Here is a 14,947-nt window from a genome sequence, read left to right as displayed (position 1 = left end):
AGAGTACCAAATATGAAACTAATACTGGGAGCAAATAAATGTGAACATTTCTTATTTTTATTTTTTAGTTTTAGAGAAAGCGTGAGAGACACAGGGAAAGAATTGGCTCACCAGGGCCTCAGCCATTGCAATTGAACTCCAGGTGCTTGCGCCACCTAGTGGGCATGTGCGCTTTGCACTTGCACCACCTTTGTGCATCTGACTAACCTTGGATCTGGAGAGTCAAACCTGGGTCCTTAGGCTTCTCAGGCAAGTGCCCCAGCTGCAAGGCCATCTCTGAACTTTCATTTAGAGAAAAAAGCCACATATTAAATTTTCTTTTCTTTCTTTTATCTTTTATTTTATTTTATTTTATTTTTTGAGGCAGGGTCTCACTCTAGTCAAGTTGAACTGGAACTTACTCTATAGTTCAGTCTGGCCTTGAACTCATGTAGATTTACCTACCTCCACTTCCTGAGTGCTAGAATTAAAGGTGTGCACCACCACACCCAGCTTAAAATGTTTTGGTGAATAAGTACCAATGTCAATATCTGTGTATTAAAAAATATTTTACTAACTGCCTGGATGGCCATACATTCTACACAGCTTCTACCATGTTCTAGGTACTGGATTTCACATCGAATTGTTGGGCTGAGATGACGGCCAGGTGGGTATAGTTCTTGCTGTGTGAGCATGAGGATCTGAGTTGGCATCCCCAGCACCCATGTAAAAGGTCAGGCATGGTGGCACACACCTGTAATCCCAGCGCTGGGTAGGTAGAGACAGGGACTCCTCAGAACTCACTGGCTAGGTGGGCTAGCCAAATATAAGGCAGAGAGAAACTGAGGAAAATCCCCCTGATGTCAGCCTCTGGCCTCCACGTATGCGTACCTATGCATGAACATGAAACAGATACATGTGCACACCCCACACACATACAATAAATAATGGAGTCACTTCTTCATAGGAAAATAGATTTGTGGTAATCATTTTCGATTATAGAAACACAAAGAACTCAGTGGCTACTTTAACGTGGTTAGTATAATCCTCATTAATGACGTATCATAAATGCACCTTCTTGACTTTCAGCATTGGTACCGGTGATGTCATGGAATTGGGAAATTATTGCCAAATTTTGGAAAACCTATAGTCATCTCCTCCCATGTGTGAACTGTAAGATTTTTGAAGTATTTTCCTGAAATAAGTTTTTAAAAATATTTTATTTTTATTTATTTATTTTACAAAGAGTCAGAGAGAGAATGAGCATGCCAGGGCCTCCAGCCACTGCAAATGAACTCTAGATGCTTGCGTGCCCTTGTGCATCTGGCTAACATGGGTCCTGAGGAAATCAAACCTGGGTCCTTTGGCTTTGCAGGCAAAGGCTTTAACCACTAAGCCATTCCTTCAACTTGCCCTGAACTAAGATTTTTGTTTGTTTGTTTGTTTTGTTTTGTTTTTCCAGGTAGGGTCTCACTCTGGCCCAGGCTGACCTGGAATTAACTATGTATTCTCAGGGTGGCCTCGAACTCACAGCGATCCTCCTACCTCTGCCTCCCGAGTGCTGGGATTAAAGGCGTGCGCCACCACGCCCGGCTCTGAACTAAGTTTTGATTCTCCACACTTCAGGTCTTGTCTTGGACTACCTTCATGCTCCCAGTGCTGGAGCGAGAGCTCAGATTCCTACCGGGAACACGACTGTATCACAATGCAGGGGAGGCAGCTCGGTGAATTCCTAAACTGGGAAACACCAATCACTATTCCAGACCCAAGTACGCCACGAAACACCAGCTAAATGTATCTCCAACTCAACTTGTTGCCAGCCATGTGGGGGAACGGGATGATAATAGTACTGCACTAAGAAGTAGAACTGATTTCTGTTAGTTTATCTTTCACAAATTTGGAACAAACGTGTGAGCATGTGATCACCATTCTAGGGCTTCTAAGAGAGTGTTAGAAGAGACCCATTACACAAGCCAGAGCATCCAGCTGTGTTAGTCTCATAGAAAACCCAGTGCTGGTTCCTGTGTGAACACATGTGGTGTGTGATCCCATGCTAGTTACGTTCTCTATCACAGAGGTATATGAGGCAGGTGCATAGAAAGAACATGCATTTCCCAATATACAGTAAATAATCGATGGCAAACAGAAGTACATAACTGGGGGGGGGGGGGCTGGAGAGAGGGCTAAGAAAATAAGGCATTTGCCTGCAAAGACTGAGGACCAGAGTTCAATTCCCTAGCCCCCACTTAAAGCCAGATGCACAAGGTGGCACATGCATCTGGAGTTTGTTTGCAATGGCTAGAGGCCCTGGCATGCCAATTCTCTTTCTCTCCTTCCTTCCTTCCTTCCTTCCTTCCTTCCTTCCTTCCTTCCTTCTTTCTTTCTTTCTTTCTTTCTCTCTCTCTCTCTCTCTTCTTTCTTTCTTTCTTTCTCTCTCTTTCAAATAATTAAATAAATAAAATAAAATATTTTTAAAAATCCATAATTATTAGACTTTGTAATCTAATGGCATCTCGTTTAGTACATTTTATTATACTAGTTACCATCAAAACTCTAAAAGGCTAGTGAAGGTCTTTGTTTTCACATGTCAGTAAGGGTAGTTAGAGTGGTCCACTCAACTACCCAAGTGCAACTAGGAGTGCCTTGGAATGCCTGGGGATGGCCATATAGCAGAACACAGGAGTCCAGCTTCAGTTGGTGAGGAAACCCTGCACCTAGAAGGATGGTCTCTATTTGCACCCTGCTAGCTGAATAGGCACCAGGAACCAGAGAGGAACAGTTACCATGTCTTTGTATATCCCTGATAGAAAGGTGAGAATGAATGATCAAGCACGCGCACACACACACACACACACACACACACACGCACCACACTTTTGAGTAGTTTGGCATGCCAAGCACTGGGCTGGACCTTCTTATCGCTGCTCTGTCACCTCAGTGTCACAGCAAGTCTGTGCTCATGAACGTCCTCATACATATTCACAGGGAGAAAGAGAAGCCCTCTGGGAGTGTCTTGAGTACGTATGGAAAGGCCTATGAGGGTAGGGTAGTGACTTTGGCCATCTATGCAGTTCTCAGATATGCTTCAGAAATACCAGAACCCAGCAGTCTGGCCTCTTTCTTCCTCCTCTTCCTTCTTCTCCAGGCCCTGAGCTTGAGCTGAGTCCAATACCATCAGCCAATCTCAGAATGCTGTGTGCCACTCAAAAGAGACAGGGCAAAGACATATTTTTTGATATGTGAAAAATCTGTATTTTTGAAACAGATAAAGGGTTATTATTTTCAAAAAGAAAAAAAGATCCATTGTACATTTTGTGTAACCAGCCACTACTTTAATTTTATTTATTTTTTTTTAAATTTTTTTTTGTCCATTTTTTATTTATTTATTATTTGAGAGCGACAGACACAGAGAGAAAGACAGATAGAGGGGGAGAGAGAGAATGGGCGCGCCAGGGCTCCCAGCCTCTGCAAATGAACTCCAGATGCGTGCGCCCCCTTGTGCATCTGGCTAACGTGGGACCTGGGGAACTGAGCCTCGAACCGGGGTCCTTAGGCTTCACAGGCAAGTGCTTAACCGCTAAGCCATCTCTCCAGCCCCTTAATTTTATTTTAACTGGATTTATTTCTAAGAGATTTAGTACTCTAAGCAGCAAGGTATGTATCAAAGCCTTTCTTGGAGCCAAGGACTGGGATAAAACAGCACTGAAATAATTTTATTGCTGCACATTTGCCCTTCCAGACTATTCCCTTTCTGGGCTGATAGGCACTTTGATCCTTTGCTGTCCTTCCAGCATAAACAGAGAAGTAATGTTCTTCATGAGGCAAGGGAGAGTGACACAGGTGATCTCTAGTAGAATGAGAGAAGTAAAATGTCTATGCAGGAAAGGGAAGATAGAGGGAACGAGACTGGGCAAAAGAATGTTCCAGATGACGATGCAATTCTAGAAAGAGCTCCATCTACCCTGGGGAGAGAGCATCTTAGTAGCAAGGATTGACCTGAGCTGGGTCAAAATGGACAGGGCCTCATAGCTGTACCATGCTCATTGGATGATGGCCACTGGAAAAGAATAGTTCCTCGATGATTGTAGTTCTGAAGAAGCCAGGGATCACAGACTTTCTGATATCAACCATTTTCTGTGGCCAGAAAGAAATGTATGCGTTGCTATGACCACCACAGTCTACCCCTTCACCTCTTGGGCTGTTTTTCTACATGTTGCTTGACAGAAGTTTCTCTGGGACACTGGTGGACGTTTTCTATTGAGAGAAGCTTAGACAAAGAAGGGTTAGTAGGATGAGCTGCGGCTTCCTGTCTTAAGGTCTGTCTGAAGGCGATAGGTAGAGCGGGTCTCCCTCTTCCACTCAACTGTCCAGAGTTCTCACCTTCACTTACCACTCGACCTTCCCCCAGTGTTTACCTGGCACAGGCCCCGAGCCCTGTTTCCCGAGGAATCTGAGCCCATCTGAGTACTCCACTTTGAGATCAAATGGTCCCCTTCTTATGGTCTCTGGTTCTACTATCACCTTGGCCCTCAGCTGCTGAGGCAGATCCTGAAGTCACAGTGACCTACAGCTGTCTGATGGCCACACTCATTGAGGTTGCACCCCCAAATCCTTTCTTGAAAGCAAGTCTGGGCAGTTCAATTCCATGTCTGCCATTGGTATATGCTAAGTTAAGAATCTTTGATAAAATAAGAAAACACGATTTATATCAAAATAATAGTTCACTTGCCATCCAGTGTTTGTGTAGTTTATTTTTACTTTTTCAAGTGAGATAAGCTATAATGAATATTTTGTGCAATTTTGGGTATTTCTTTTAAAACCACACATCTTTGGGTTACTAGATAGAATAGAGCAGAAGGAACTGACCATCTGGCTCCCAAGCAAGTGTGAGATTTTGCTTTCATAGGTGGCCGTTGAGGTACAGAACACAGACACTTTGGGGCGTCATTCTCCGTGCCTTATAAAAAGATCCATAAACTCTGTGAGCAAAGTAACCTTGTTTCAGTGTTGTTTGTTTCTGACATAAGAGCATCCAGCGCATCCATCTGGAGGTGCGGTACAACTGGCCTAGAGACTGCTGGGAACTGCACAGCAGAATGCGTCAGAAGAACGCCAGAGACGTCCCACAAAGGAAGAGAGGAGTGAGAAACGACTGTACCCTTGCAGTCAGAATCAGACCAAAGCCAGCCTGAAGATGGGCTCTTCTACCTGACCATTGAACTACCAGGGAGAAGATGGACCAGCAGCAGAGCCACCTTTTATGCGCACAGACGCCACGTGCAGTTGCTTGTACAACTAGTGGCACCTGTTGTCAAAGCCCAAGTGTGGAAACTGTGGAAGAACAAGATCTGTGAACCAACTGGGGGAACTGAGCCATATCTAGACCCTGATAATCATCGTATGAGCCGCTGTCGGAACGTAGTGCATGCAAAACACGAGTATGTGTACGTGTGCCTACATACCTTTTACATGTATGTATACAAATTTGCAAAAAGAAGGTTTCAATATGGTTTCCAAGAAGATATAGACACATACATAGGTACAAAACTCTGTATGCTGGCAAATAAATGAACCTATTATTTATTTATTTATTTATTATTTATATTTTTGTTCTTTTTTGTGCTGAGACCTGAACCCAGCAATGTGCATACTAACCCAGTGGTCTACCACTGATTTAAATCCCCAACCACTGAAGCTATTTAGGTTACTAAAGTCCTGAGAAGAAAATTAACTTTTAAAATGCACAGTATCAGGGCTGGAGAGGTGGCTCAGTGGCTACAGGTGCTGACTTACAAAGCCTGGCCAGCCTGGGTTTGATTCTCTAGTACCCATGTAAAGGCAGATGCACAAAGTGGTATATGCATCTGGAGTTTGTTTACAGTGGCAAGAAACCATGCTGCACCTATATACTCACTGTGTGTGTGTGTGTGTGTGTGTGTGTGTGTGTGTGTGTGTTTCTTTTTCTCTCCTCTAAATAAATAAATTAACTGGGTGTGGTGGTGCATGCCTTTAATCCCATTAACCCCAGCACTTGGGAGGCAGAGGTAGGAGGATCACCGTGAGTTCAAGGCCATCCTGAGAACACACAGTGAATTCCATGTCAGCCTGAGCTAAGGTAAGACCCTGCCTTGAAAAAGCAAAAATATATAAATAAATAAAACAATAGGTTAATAAAAGGACAGTATCAAAACACTTGATAAAGACTTATTGTTGGTATCTTCACGAGTTGCGGCATAGTCTATGCCTTGTTCAAATCTCTGGAGTGAAGATTAGTTTTATGGTATCTGTCAAGCAAGTTCTTGTTGAATGAAGGGCATATGAATGATAAATGCGTGAGACCTGATGGACTACCAGCAAGGGAAAGGGAGGAGTCCGGTCTTTATGGCACTTCACTTAGCTCAAGTCAGAGACAAATATTATAGGAATTGTTAGCATATGAGTGAACTCTAGGAATCATTTTAAAAACTTATCTTTTACACAGGAGGAAATGGGTGATTAATGAGGGGAATGACTCACAGATCAGTGATCTGACCTGTTCTCGACACCAGGGCTTCTGGCTTCGGGTCACATGCTGTCAAATGACACCAGGGCCTTAGGTGAGCTGGAAGTAGACATTCCTCCGAGCAATGGCATGGCGTATGTGTGAGTACTCTGGCAGCCTTCTTCTTGCCACTCACGGGGGGTTAACCCCGTATGCCCAGGCCTGTGGGTGCCCATGGCCCTCTGCTCCCTTTGCTAGCTCACCTGGCATATTGGCATAATGGAATACTTTTTCTTTTTATGGACATCGTAGAGTTAGCCTCACTTTAGGCTCTAATAAATCTGACCCTGAAAGCAGTTTTTCTCCTAGGTCCTGTTCTATTTTCAACCCCCGCACGGTGAACATTTACATCTTCCTGGGGTGCAGAGAGAGCTACAGACCATATCACTGTGTGCACTTGCTGTTCGCTTTCCCTCTCAGTGCCCTCTGCAGCTAGCCTTTCAGCAGAGAGCCTGCCACTGCCATTAAGGGGTTCCCAGAGCTCTGTTACTGAGGGATAACCTTGGCAGCTCTGTGCCCGGTACCAAAGCTCGGTCCACCGCGGTCCTCACTGGCACGCTGTCACTCAGAATGCAGAAGCGGCTTTCCCTGACCTTCTCGGGTTTAATTCCAGTCTTATTTTCCCTCCTCCCGTCATTTCTTTCTTCTCAGCCTCCGCGACAGTTTGTTTTAGGTCAAGCTCAGCTCAATGCTCAGTTTCTTCGTTTGGTTTCTCAGTTCTCCTGACAGTTCCTGCTTTCCCTTTGTGAAAGCTGCCCTTTGAAGAGTGTTCGCAGTCTGTGAGAGCAGCCCGGGTTCACGCACAGGCAAAAGCAGATAGACGATGACTGTAGAACTTGAAACAAAACATCTGTTATGCAGGCACCCCTGGAAGCACGAGGTGGGGGTGGGTGCGGGGAACCAACCCTCCCCTGTCCTTTTGGAGTTGGCAGCCTGGAAGGCAAGCAGATTAGAAATAAATGCACATCCAGGAGAAGTGAAGTAATGATAGCGGTGAAGAAAACTGACCAGGAGCGGGGAAGGAACCGAAGAGGTGGAGAAGTGATGCTTCAGGATAATGCGGAAACCCCCCTCCTCACCTGCTGGGGTTTGAAGCTGAGCACAGACAGGAAGCACTTTTTTTCTTGGTAGTGACAGACTCCACTAGCACCCTGGAAAGGTGTGTGGTAGAAGAACTAAGCAACACAAGGGCCTCGGGATGGAAAGAGCACACTCATTTCACCGAGGAGCAGAGGGTCCGAGAGATGGATGCAGTGAGAAGAATGAGGGATGGAAGAACGCCAAGAGGTGGCTTGGGGACAGATCGAGGAAAAGCTTTAAGAAAGCCAATGGAGGGGCTGAGCCAAGGGACGTGATCTGAGCTTTAAGCTAAAGGAGTATGGTGGCCACTGCACAGAAAGCTGAGGGAGGAGGGCGATGAGCAAGAGAAGCCAGGTGCATAGATGTTAGAGTAAGAGGTAGAGAGGGTTCCAGTGGGTCACAGCGGAGCTCATGAACACGACTCAAATTCAGGCTATATTTGGCAGCAATCTGTGAGGGGAGTTGGGGGGAAAAAGGAGGCAAGAATGACTCCTAGGTTTGAGCTTTTGGTAAAGGAGAGTAGAGAAGTCATTCAAATTGTGTGGGAGCCTGGGTGAGGTTGGGTATATCTGCTTCATATGGTGAGTGAGGAAGAAATTCAATAGCTCTGACTAGATGCAAGTTTGACATGCAACGCCTTGGAAACTTCACAAGGATAAAACCATTTTGGATGACCTCAGTTTTGCTACTCCAGTTCAAAGGAAAATTCCCAGACATTATTTAGGCCCTTTGGGGTTTGTATTCATCTTTAAGTCTACCTGGTGGCTTTTCCAAAACTTGTGTCCTTTACCTACAAAACAGTATCATAATAGACACGTTAAGAGGAATTGTTTTGAAACAGCTTCTCTTTACAGGAAGTGATAGCGCCTATGCAAGTTTGAAATATGCAAACTAAGAGAAACCCAAGAAAACACAAACCTCTGCATCTGAAAAGGGAGCAGGAAATGCAGTGGAGAGCCCTGCTGAGTGGGGGAAGGTCTGTGAGTCCCTCCATCCTCCCAGCTGTGGGTGCTCAGTGTTCACAAGAGGCAGAGCAGGAAGAGCCCAGCTGCAGAAGCTGCCCCATGTTGGTTTGAGGAGGTGGTACTGGTTTTCAGATGTTCAAAAGCAGTCCTGGCTTACAACTGGGGACATGGGCCAGAGTGAAGAGACCTGCAGCCACTTCTCTTCTGTGCCTCCTGCTAGTCACAGGACCTCTGTGGAATTCAGGCTCTGCACTTTTGAAGTGGAAGTGGGGACAACGCTATGAAAAGCTCTCTTGAGGATTCCTTAACATTTTGTGGAAATTCTCTAAGGGCCACAGAACAATATGCAGGTATCTTCTACTTTGAATTATAAATATCTGTCAACATTGTATAAAGAAATGCCTTATGGTAAAACTGAACTGAAAACAGAATCAATAAAATGCTATTTAATTTTTTTATATTTTTTGAGAGAAAGAGAATGAGAGAATGGGTGCGCCAGGGCATTTCAGCCACAGTGAACAAATGCCAGATGTGTGCGCCCCCTTGTGTTCATGTGCAACATTGCATGCTTGTATCCCTGTGCATCTGTCAACCTGGAACCTGGAGATTGGAACATGCGTTCTTAGGCTCCACATGCAAGCACCTTAACTGCTAATCCATCTGTCCAGCCCAAGAAAGTGCTATTTTATACAGTAAGGGAGCTTCCCAAGTCTTAAAATTAATTTGTTTTTAGTTTTCAAAGACCCACGATAAGTAATACAGAACCTTTCTCCAATGAACATTGACAAAGCCCTGTAAACAAACTTGCCTCTCAAGAAAGTGCAATCAGCTGGTAAAAACTGGTATGGACAGACACCAGCAGTTACACTGGGAAAATAAAACATAAAAATTGTTTCACTTTATCTATATGTAATGTCTTATTCCAAGAGATGTGAGGGATGATTTATGAAACAACGTCAGTAAAAATGATAGAGGGAAATATATTCAAAGTGAAAATGAACAGCATGAAAGTTCATGCAATGTTATTACAGGAAAATGACGCAGAAGGACTCTTGCTAGGAAATACTCAGGACCTCATCTGAGCTTCCTAAAAGGCCCAGGAAACCTGAGCCCCAAATCATAGTATCAATTTTACAAAACTGAAAGAACGTATTACACAAATTGGTATATGATTTGAATGGTTTAAGCTAACTCTGGTGATTTGAATACAAAATGTTCCCCACAGTCTTACCTGTTTTGAATACTTGGTCTTCAGATGGTGGCAATTTTGGAAAGTTGTGGGACCTTTGGGAGGACCTTGCTCAGAGAGATGTATTGCGGGGAGTGGGCTTTGGGGGAATATAGCTCAGCTCCAAGCCCAGTAGTTTGACTACTTCCTGCTGCTCTGGAGATGTGACACCCAGCTGGCTGGCTGCTTTTTGTCATAGTTTCCCCACCACAATCAGATTTCCCCTTGAAATAGTCAGCTGAAACAAACCCTTTCCTTCCATAAGCTACTTTTGGTTGGGTGTTTGTCCCAGCAACCAGAAGGCAATGGCTACACAACCAAAATTCTGAGTTAACTGCTTGGTAAGGAGTCTTCCAGTGGAGAACCAACCTATGAAATTGTCAGTGCCACAGAGACCCCTGTGTCTTTCTGGGTATCCCCGAGAACAGTCTGCTTTGGCAAAGTAAGGAATAGCCTAAAACTGTATGAAGAGCAGAACCCCAGGGAAGAAGGGGAACAAGTCAAAATCAGAGACCAGCATTTTACAGCCAACATCATGGCTTACTGCTACCTTTCCCGTCTGCATCAGTGAAGTACTTTACTTGAGCTTGTGACCAAATACCTGACAAGAAGCGGCCTAAGGAGAGAGTTGATTGTGGCTTACAGCTTGGGGCCCATTCTGTCATGATGGGAAGTCACGGCAGCAGGGATGAGGACCACCTGGTCATACTGCATCCACAGACAGGAAGTAGAGGACAGGGAGTGAGGCTGGGCTATAAAACACCAAAGCCTCTGCCCATTACCCCACTTCCCCCAGCAAGGCTCTACAACCTTCCCCAAGGGCACTACCAGCTAGCAACCAAGTGTGGAAACCAATGTGCCTTTGGGGGACATTTCACATTCAAATCACAATACTGCCCTAAGACAGCTTGATATCCTGTCCTTTACTCGTGAGTGTATATTGTGTTGCGCATTGCAGATCCTTCCACTTCAAGGCATCTTTATGAGGAGGTGCTAGGAACAGTGGATCCCCTTCAAACACTGTGCTAGGCAAGACCAACTTGCTAATCTTGCCAGAGAAAGTGAAATTGAGAGATAAAAGAGGAGGCAGCCGTTAGGAGTCTAGACCGGAGCTGAGCCATTTTCAGCCATGAGCAGATTAAATAAGTGGAACAAACCAGACTGGAGGGAGAGAGGAGAGAATGAAGGAGTATGCTGAGCAAAACTGAGGCAGGAAACAAGACATGGTTGAGGACAAGCAGAGAGGACATGGAAACATGGCTGCAGGAGGCATTTCCAACTGCAGGGAGATCTTTCTGGTTGTCCTCCAATCCAAGTAGATCTCAACATTCTCTGTCTCTTTCCTCTAAATATAGTTTTAACTTGAGCTAATTTGAGGATCCCTCTGTTCTGAAGACTCTGTGTCAATATGCATCAATGTTAACTGCCCGGCTATGGGCAGGGCTTCATTCCACGCGTCCTGGGAAACATTGGTGCAGAAGATCAGGGCATAAGGACTCTGTGTTGGTTCCAAGTGCACACTGCCTGAGCTCTCTTCTGCTGACTTCCAATATGGTCATGGCACACTCTTCTCTGAGATTGGAATACTCACCTCTCGTGAATCAGCCAATCCCCAAAGAAAACTAAAAGATGCTGACACAACAACATCCCCCCACCCCACCATTGAAACAGCCGAGGCATTTCACTACACTCATACCAGGCAATAGGATTCCTTTAGGATGAAAAGGGCCTGGGGTCATGGGGGACACACAGATGAAATGCAGACAAAAACAGAGAGAACAAAGAAGCCTTGTGGAGGAAACCTCAGAGAATCAAAATACTCTGATAATAAATGTGTGACTTAGAATCATGAAATATGAGGGATGAGAAAATAAGCCTATGGGATGAAAAGACGATAAATTCACTAGGAAATCTGAAAGGTAAAGTTGAGGAACTGCTGAAAGTGAAAGCAGAGCTCTTGAAAACTAGATAGAGCAGGCCCCAGGGAATGTAGCCCATTTGTAGAGTGCTTGCCCAGCATGTGTGAGGCCCTAGGTTCAATCCCTGGCACTGGAAATAAAACAAACAAGAGGCAAAAGCTATGGAGAGCATAACAAGCAAGGATAGAAGCACTGGAGAAATGAGTCCCTGAAATTAGAAGCAGCCATTGGAGAAAACAGAAGGGAGGACGCTGACACAGAGACAATTCCACAACTTCCAGAGCTTAAGTGTAGAATTTTCAGAGAGAAAAGCCCCAGATCATGGTAAGTGAGAAGTGGCCCGCCACATGACATAAACAGAAGGAGGAAAAATACAGGGGGAGGGGATGTTCTCATTTGGTTGACAGAATTGAAATTAGAAAATATATAAGGCATAGAGCCCAAGCAACTGGACTCCAACTGGACTCTTGTCATCACTGGCCCTGTGACCCTGGCTGCTTCCTGCAGCCCTGGGGAAAGCTTCCACATCTGTAAGAGGAGGTCTGTTGTGAGGACTAAATGGAATGATTAACAAATACGCATAAACTTGGGACTGAACAAAAGTTAGCTTTTCAGATTGAGTCTTCTGTTAACCACTTGCTTTTTATATTTGCTTACTTGTTTTATTTTGTTTTGTTTTGAAGCAGGGTTTCACTCTAGTACACACTGGCCTTGAAGGCACTCTGTAGTCTAGGCTGGCCTCAGACTCAGGGTGATCTTCCTATCCCTCAGCTCCTGAGTGCTTGGATTAAAGGCATATACCACCACACCTGGCTGGGAGTTTTTCATTAACAAATTATTAATAAAATAAAGTATTTTAAAAGATAACAAATCAAAGCCTTCAATATTATCAGGGTAAATACCCACCCAACTATCAGTTAATTATGAGAGTGAAATTAAAAAGATTTTTTTTTAGGGTTGGAAAGATGGTTAAGCAGTTAAGGTGTTTGCCTGCAAAGCCTAAGGACCCAAGTTTGACCTCCAGATCCCATGTAAACCAGATGCACATGTTGGTGCATCTATCTGGAGTGCATTTACAGTGACTTGAGGCCCTGGCATGCCCATTTTTTCTCTCTCTCCTTCTTTTCCTGTCTCAAATAAATAAGAATAAAATATTTTTATAAAAGATATTTTATAGGAAACTGATGATGGTTCAGCAGTTAAAGGTGCGCTTGTTCAATTCCCAAGTTACCCACATAAACTGGATGCAAAAACTGGCCCAAGTTTCTGTTGTTCATTTTATTGGAAAGAGTTTCTGGTATGTGCATGTGCATGCACACGTGCACACAACACACACACCCACACGTGCAAAAGTATAGTTAAAAAACGTTTTAGATATTTACTGTCTCAAGCATTTGATCTCTATTGTATACTTTCTCATGAAGCTGTGTTGTGTCAAAGCAAAGAAGAAAGCCGTGAAAGCAGGAAATCCAGGGAAAAGATATTTAAATAACAAATCCTGTTGAGGATTCTACTCTTGTTGGGAAATGTAAACTAGCCACTATGAAAGTCAGTATTGAGGTTTTTCAGAAAACTAACAATAGATCTTTCATATGAGTCTGCTATACCACTCTTGGGTATTTACCCAATGGACCCCAAGTCAACATTTCACAGATACTTGCTTGCCCATTAATGTGTACTGCAGTACCATTCACAATAGCTAAGTTACGGGACAAACCTGGGTGTCCAACAGCAGAGGGATGGATAAAGATAATATGATAGATGTATACAATGAAACTTTTTTCAGCCATAAAGAAGAATGAATTTGGGATGGAGAGATTTCCCAGTACCCACGTAAAAACCAGATGCACAAGTTGGCACATGTGTCTGGAATTTATATGCAGTGGCTAGAGGACCTGGTATGCCCATTCTCTCTCTCTCTCTCTCTCTCTCTCTCTCTCTCTCTCTCTCTCTGTGTGTGTGTGTGTGTGTGTGTGTGTGTGTGTGTGCATTTTTCTCTCAAATAAATAAAACAAATTAACTAAGAAAGAGGTTATGTTGTTTGTAGGAAAACAGATGCAACTGGAGATAGTTATATTAACCAAATTAGGCCAGTGGCAAAAAGACAAACAACATGAAATTAGAAGTAAAAGTGTCTAGGAGGAAAAAAATGAAAATAAACAGGAAGGGGAGGAGTGAGCAAAGGAAGGTCAGAGGGATATTAAGGGGATATGAATCTAGATGACAGCATCAGAGACCTACTCCAGAGCAGCACTTAAGCCTTGATGGGTCCTGACTTGCACCAATCAGAAGCCACGTAGGAGACTTTCCTGGGTACATGAGATCAATGCTTGATGTGTATTAGTGTATGCAAAGAAGTTTTGGGGGCTGGGAGATGTCTCATCAGTAAAAGTGGCACACTTGCCAGCCTGCTGGCCCAGGGTCAATTCCCCGGCATCAACATAAAGCTGGACATGAAATGGCGCATGCATCTGTAATCACAATGTGCCCACCAGAATGGGAGATGGAGCCAGGAGCCAGAAGCTTGTGGGGACAGGAAGACTGGTACACATGAGAAAAAGCAAGCAGGAATGTGCTGAAAGCATGGTGAGAGGAGACGACAAACACACCAAGTTGTCCTCAGACCTCGATGTGTGTGCACTGACACGTGCACAATCATACACACACACACACACACACACACACACACACACACACATGAACTTAGAAGTAAAAGTGTCTAGGAGAAAAAAAAAGAAAATAAGCAGGAAGGGGAGGAATGAGCAAAGGAAGGTCAGAGGGATATTAAGGGGATATGAATCTAGATGACATCAGAGACAACCACATATAGGTACATATATGCACACACACATCATTTAAAACGATTTGCACACTGGGTAATTTTTTGTGAATAAAAGGATGCTCATATAAAGCTAAGGATAAACAACATTACCAACATCCAAAGAGGAAAAAGAAAAACAATTAAAACTCCAAACCAAAATGTTCAGGAAAGGAAAAACTATCAGGAGTACCCAACATGAGTGAGCAGTGTCTCATTTCTTCACATGAAATCTACTGCCGGACTCTCTCTTCCCTTTCATCCATTCTCTGCAACCTTGCTTTTTGTCAGAAGAGGGATTAGAACCTAGTTCAGAAACCCCAGCTCAGCACTGTCCCAGTCATATCTGTCGGTGAACTGCACAGACAACGACATTCCAGAGGGAAACCACAACTGGCATGGGAAATGGTGCTCACA

This window comes from Jaculus jaculus, chromosome 11 (genome assembly GCF_020740685.1).
Source record: "Jaculus jaculus isolate mJacJac1 chromosome 11, mJacJac1.mat.Y.cur, whole genome shotgun sequence".
In the NCBI taxonomy this organism is placed as follows: domain Eukaryota; kingdom Metazoa; phylum Chordata; class Mammalia; order Rodentia; family Dipodidae; genus Jaculus; species Jaculus jaculus.
Note: the sequence above shows the minus strand (reverse complement) of the source record.